General features: G+C 34.8%; 1 long non-coding RNA gene across 1 annotated transcript; it reads left to right on the forward strand.

Moving 5' to 3' along the window:
* Positions 1-1667: 1667 nt before the first annotated feature.
* LOC141711287 (uncharacterized) lies at positions 1668-2167 on the forward strand. Its single transcript, XR_012571291.1, has 3 exons — positions 1668-1740; positions 1902-1986; positions 2104-2167. It is a non-coding gene; the product is annotated as an uncharacterized LOC141711287 (long non-coding RNA).
* The last annotated feature ends 5065 nt before the right edge of the window (positions 2168-7232 follow it).

Genomic DNA, 7232 nt, shown 5'->3' on the forward strand with positions numbered 1-7232 from the left:
GGAGGCACTATGCGTCTATAGGGATACTCTAAGGGCAGGTATCAGACTCCCTTTTCATCCATTCATTCCCTTGTTACTGGCTGATGTGGGCATCAGTCCTTGCCAACCCCCCCCCCCAATTCTTGGAGGCTTATTCTGTGCTACCTGTCATAATGTGCCAAGCACAAGGTCCCTCTGTTGCTGTTTTCAGGAAAATTTTCCAGTTCAAAAACAGCCCTGATAAAAGTCCGGGTTGGGTTTCTCTAAACCAGCACCCCACTATTCCCCATATTGTGAATGGGAAGTCCATCCCTCACTACGCCATAGATGGCCTATCGCAATGGTTTAATCATGCATGTTACAAAATTATGTTACCTTAGCTATGTTCATCTTAGCCTACCGCAACATAGTATTTTTAATGTTACCATAGCCTTTGTAACTTGTTACTATAGTTCTAAAGTGTTACATAATGTAACATGTGAAAACTTATGTTACAATAGGGTGTTAATGGATAAAAAAGTAAGATTTTACAAAAAATTAACAATATATAATTATTTGACTTCAAAATTAATTTAATTTGATATATAATTAACCATTAATATTAATATTAGCTAAGATTGATTAAATATTTTCTTTTTGTTATATTTTCTAAACTGTAGTATATAGTAACTCAATTTTTTTATTAATTAAAAATTTGAACACTATTTAAACTTAAAAATTTATTAAAAAAATAAAAATAAAGTGAAATTAGCAATGTTGGGCTTTAGCTCTCATCAGGCGGGCTAAAATAGGCTTAAAATTTTTGGAGAAGCGGCAATTTTGTAGACAAGTCAAAACACTCTCTCAGCTTCCAGAATCTCCCTCTCTCTCTCGGTCGCTCTCTCCTCTCACATGCTATCTCTCTCTCAAATTCAATTGAATCGAATCTAATCATTCTAAACTACTGCCTCAGAGATCGATTATTCAAGCTAGGATTTTATATTGATAAAATCTCACAAATTCGAGTTTCAAACAAAATTAGGGTTTTAAATTGGAATTGGGGTTCTACTTTAAGGTATTACCTCTCTTTCTCTCTCTCATTTTATGTGTATATGAATATACTACCTTTGCCCCCTTTCTCCCTTCTTCCCTGCTCTCCCATGTCTATTTTGCAGATTTCTAAATTTTATGTTATGTGTTTGTATCTTGCAGTCAAAAGAACTCTGTAATTATACTTACAACTTTATGAACTTTAACTCTTTAAAATAAATAGTACGAGTCGATGACTAGTTAAGAGACCTGCAAACTACTAAATTTTAGGTTAGGATTGTTGTTATATATATAAATCTATTTAAATTCTGTAAATTTTTCGTTTTATAGTTTTTTATTTGATTTATTTTTATTTTCTAATGTGCTTGTTTTAAAGTATAAGAGTAATGATTGTAATTAAGCTTTTTATAGACGTTGGTCAATTGTTAGGTTCAAGCAGTTGGTTGCTTTATGATGTTGGGGTTTGTGTTATAAAATTGGATAATACAAGTGAAATTTATTAATTTTTCTAAACTGAGTCTTCCAAAGGTAATGATATACTTGTTGAATATGTTTTATACTTCTATTAAGTGAACTGTTTTGCATAATGTTGTTGACTCTATCATGTTTTCACCCCTATTTTCAAGATTCTCATTTGAAGAATTTGGCTGTATACAGACCAGAAACAAAGTTACATGCTGCCATTTTTTTCCAGAGGGGAAGCTTTTAGCTGGTGCAGGGCATGACAAGAATGTAAGGAGTAATGTTTTACAACTAATTCCAAAACTTAATAAATCTTTTTAATCTGTTATTATTATTTGTAGATACCTATGTGACTTTACTCTACATATATCTATAAAGGCCATAATGCTGAGATCACTAAAATGGAAACAATTGCAATTTATGTTCGACAGGTATTACCCATAGCCAGGGAGGAGATACTAGCTTGCTATTGGCATTTAAAGTTGTTGGTAGCTTGTACATTAATATGATATGGCAGTTAAGTATCGAAATCAAAATTACCAGTAAGAGTAACATATGTAGGGAATTATGAAATTTGAACTATCAGGAAGGCCAAAACCCTGGTATTTAAATGTTTTGCACTTATTATTTCAGGAATGGAGATTAATGAAACAACACATACCAGTTCAGCTGTTTGAAGCATATTGTGGTGGCCCCTAGAGCTAAGTGCTTTATAAATTTATTCACTTTTTATATTTGATTGAGTAGTTATGGTTCAGTTTGATCCCCTTCATTGATCAGTTCATTACTTAAAAATAATAGTTTGCGTGGTTTTTTTCCTTTTTGTGCCATGTTGACATAAATCAGTGATATGCATAACCTAGTATATTACTGATTTTTGTATCTGAGTTCTGACATAGGCTTTACTTTAATAGAAACAGAAGTTGAACTAGAAGAAGGAGAAGCTGGACAGGAAAGGTGAGCTGTAAATAGAAGCTTATTGCTAAATACGGTCCAGAATGATGCAGAGCAGAAAAAAGGTTTTGCTCTTCCTGCAACACCTCTACAGATTTACGTGTATGATATGTTGAACAGTTCTGCATGTTTATTTGCAATGTTATTACAATCTTTTAATATTACTTTTTCTTTGTTCATTTCATCAATTCAGCCTTTCTCCTCTAAGAGCAGGAAAACCACCACGATCTTCACTTCATTCAATTGGAGGATCCTCAGGGATATATGTATTAGGTAAATATCATGTGACATAACAAGGAAAGTTAAGAAAAATGCACGCAGAACTTCCTGAATGAACCTCTACATCTATGGCGTAGTGTAGAGGTTCCTTGGTTTATTGATTTCTCATTGGTCGTAATTTGCATATTGAGTTTCCCATTCCTTGGACTATTTTTTAAACATATATTCTCTTACCAGGCTAGCACTTTAATCATATATTCAAACAGGCTTCTAATTTGGGGTCCATATGTGTGTTTCAGTCTGACCCACAATATGTTTGGAACAGATACATTATAGAGGAGCTTATTGAAAATAAGGTTAGATATTCTTTTTGTTTGTAGAAAAGTATCTAGCAAGAGTTTTGTAATGCATTTAAATCATCTAAACAGAGCTCTACTAATTTCCCAGGTTGACTTGTAAACTTGAGCTCTTTCTTAATGTATCATGCCTTTTTATTGCAGCTTGATGGGTTCATTATGCCTCTACTACAAGGGAATATCCTTAATAATTTTATAGTTGTGTGTGCACTTGATAATGTGTAGATAAATCGGATTAATAGTTATGCTCTCTTAACCTAATATAATGGTATTTTACTTGACCTAATCTAAGTTTCCAGACTGGTAAGCTGAAGCTTAAACATTTACCTGCAACAGTTACATTGATTTCAAGGAGGTACACCCGACGTTTAGGTACATTTATTTAAAGACTATTTGTTGATTAACATATATACCTGACATCGGGACTATGGACAATTTTATAACTATCTATTTAAATAATTGAATGCAGATACAAGAATGTGGAGAAGATGAGCTAATCTACAAGGAGATACTGTTAATTTTATTGAAACTTAGCAGTCAATTTTACAGCATCTTGTATGAATGTTTTTACTCTATGTTCCGTGAGTAGTAACCTGCTGTTTTAATTGTGACTTGTTGTCTGTTGTAGATGCTTGTTAGCTATTACTTATTACTCAAAGTATTTAACTGAGTTTTTTTCATAAAACCTTGTTGCTTAGAAGTATTTAGTAAGTGGAGACCCCTCATCCCTTGGTCTGTCACCCCTTAGTCTGTATTTACCAACTTTTTTCTAATCTTCTAGATAAAATTTAACCTAGATACTACCATTACCCTGCAGTCATATATTGCATCTTTTCTAGTATAAAATAATTTAATAGGAGTGGGTCAGCAAAATTAAATAATTTCATCCAATTGACCAGTTCTACCGGTTGCTTGGCAGATGGATGGATCGGTTTTATTTGTGGGCCTTTAGCGACGGTTTTCTCGTTCATGCTCTCGAAATTGGTGTTTGTATTTTCTGTATTTGCAATTTATTACTATCTAGTCCCTTGCTTGAAATTTGTTCATTATTTGATGTCTCCTTCCCGTGTTTCAGAATCTCTAGAGCTCGCACTTTTAATTCAGAACAAAGGAAAAGGACCTCTTGATATGAAGATCATTGCTCCTAGTTTTGTTTCGCTAGAGAAACAACAAATACATCTTGTGGAGAACAAACATGAACGGGTATTTATGACAGCTGTAATATTAGCTAAACAGTTTAATTGACTTCTTATTGAAGTACTAGTATAATTTTGTGTACAGAACCTTATTCATTGAGCCATACCTTGTTCTCTAGTCAAGTAACTGTGAATAGATCATCTCTCTCTTTGTGTGTGCACTGCATGGGTGCGTGTACTACCTGTGTGCGTAAGTCTGACCCTTTTTGGGAATTTTCAAGAACTAAATGGTAGGTTAGGTGATGAGCTGACTTTTAGAGATAAATGATGCTAAATAAAAAATAAACTGGTCTTCTGTATCCTTTGTCTATAGAATTTTCAACATGTATCTCTTCATATATTTGCTTATTTAGAAAGATATAGGGGGATTTTTGGTATACAACATACCTTCCATCTCGAACTGGTGTAAGAGTATACTTCTGACAATTTATATTATTTAGTATTAAAGTGATTCTAAAACTTAAACTTCTAAATTGCTCCGGTAGACCCAAATTGTTGATATATGTAAAGTATTTTAAAGAAATTTTACATATATAGACAAAAGTTCAGTGAATACTTATATGTTCTACAGTTGTACTTGGAAAAGAGAAACTTGGTGGGGGTTGTAACGGATTCAGGGAAGGGACATCAGAACATTTACTTCTATAGAGGAGGTAATTAGATTACATAAAAAATCCAACCTGCACTGTGTAAAATAGTGGCTTTAATGCTAAATTATATTTTACAGTACTTAAATATTTGTTGGACTTTCTATATTAGCTTCTTTAAAAGTTTCAGTTCTTAGAATGCAGATAATATTCAAGTACAAATCCTAACAAAAGTCTATTTCCCCATCTGCTGAATTTTTCCCAGGTTTGAAAAATTTATAGAAAAAGGTGGTTGCATGAGTTTTTTTTGCTTAACTTTGATTTCTATTTGTACGTTCCACAATTTTTTGAGTTACACGGAAATAACCTATTTGCCTTGTTAGGTGAAAGACTATATGGTACATGTAGCTAATCTGATTGATAATGTTGTTATTGTACGGAAATGTATTATGTGATGGACTATATGCTACATGTAGCTACTCTGATTGATAATGTGGTTATTGTACATGAAAATGCCTTGTTAAAATATTACTATATAACTTGCATTGAATTTTAGTCACAATTCACTATAACATCACTCATTTACCTTCGTGCATATGATTCAATTGGTCCATTTTCCATTGTTTCATTCTTTTATTATCTTTATGTTTGTTATGACACTATATTTGTGTTATGTCCAAGATGTAATGAAATGCAACTGGTTCTGAATGTTGGGGGGCCAGACAGACTATCACGGCTCCAAATGGCAGAGAAAGTTGTAGTTAGAGGTTATAAAAGTTCATTACACAAACCAATATTGGCTTCATTAGTAAGTCCGCCATAAACACTGAACCCTTAATCTAAAGTTACTTTCTCAGTCATCATATCATTGTTTACACTTCTGTATAACCATTTGTGCGAGTTGTGCCCTTGCCAGAAAGCACACAACATTCAATCAATCACACTCACCTAATTGGATATCAATTTCCTCTGCTCCCTACACATCTAATATTTAAGTCTTTACTTTACAGATTGATCGCGGTGTCAAGTTCCCTGCTGACATATCAATGGACATCAGCAAACTATTTAAGTTTATCTTTTTTTCCTAATGTTTAGTAAAGAACCTGAACTATTTTGTTTAGTTAAAATAATTGTTGTTGTTGTAGTTTTAGACATGTGATGGTTTGAATGTTTCAGTTGGTTTGGATGTAATACATTTTGTGGTATGTAATGATATTTTGGGATTGTCCATTTCGAATAGCATAATTTCATGTAGTATTGCTTTTTATGTATGAAAAATATGTTAATGGTATATATGTTCTATTTACAAACAAATCCTATCAAATTAATATAATACAAATCATTATGAAAAATGGGGCCCACAAGTGGGCCCTATTTTTTTTTGTAAATTCAAAGTGCAAAGGTAACATACATAATGTGATACCATAGATATACATGGATGTTACCTTTGGTGTCTATTGTAACACAAAAGTCCATGTTGCACCAGGACAAAGGAAATGTTACCTTAGGGGCCAAAGGTAACTCGAAAAAAAGCAACTTAAATTTTATGTTACCTTAGGTCTTTTGGGTGGCTATGGTAACATTTTTTTGGCCTGTTGTAATATTTTTTGGGTGTTGCTGTAGGCCATCTATGGTGTAGTGCCTGACAACAACTTGGGGTGGAAAAAAGATTTTTTGTTCGTCGTTTGGGAGGGTGGAGATTGGGGCACCCTATTTCGGTCGTCTTTTGGGCTGGCCGTCGATGGAAGCCCAAATGATATAACTTTGTCTGAGGAGGAGGCTAGAGCTTTCAACCTCCTTACGCAAGATAATGGAACTTCCCATTCTTGGGACCTTATCCGGGAGACCGTCCTGGTAGAACGCGGCCTCTCGTCCGTCCCTAAGAAAAGTAAGTTCCCTTCCTTACCTCCTTTTTATTTCCGTCATTTTCTATTCCACTGATTTTTCAACTTACTTCGCTTGTTGCAGTGACAACCAGGATGAAGAGGGCTGGATAGATCTTTAAAGACCCACGCCTTGGTGACCGCTTCCCTGAGTTCCTCCTTCAAGCAATGGAACCAGGCGAGGAAGGCCCCAGCCAAGTTTTGCGTACCAAGCAGAGGCCAGGGGCTTATTTTCAACCTGCTTGGGGGATCCGGGGCAAGGATTCAATCGTGGGCAGCACGGCGCTGTCAAAGGAATGGTCTAAGCATTCCATCTCCTCGGTGGACTATCAAGATTTTGTCCTTCAACAGGACTTAGAGGGGAATGAGCTTTTCGGAGCCCAGGCTTTAGCGACGGTACGTCCTTTTCCTATTGCCCTTTATACTTGCCTTTTCACGTTTCTTTTCTCATACTTTTGCTGCTTCTCTTGTAGGCTAACGCCCATTTCCAAGGGGCGATTCACCAAGCTAAGGCTTGGAAGGTTGGCCTGGAGGATGCTAACAAGAAATTGGAGGAGGCCAATCAGA

This window comes from Apium graveolens, chromosome 3 (assembly GCF_009905375.1).
Source record: "Apium graveolens cultivar Ventura chromosome 3, ASM990537v1, whole genome shotgun sequence".
In the NCBI taxonomy this organism is placed as follows: domain Eukaryota; kingdom Viridiplantae; phylum Streptophyta; class Magnoliopsida; order Apiales; family Apiaceae; genus Apium; species Apium graveolens.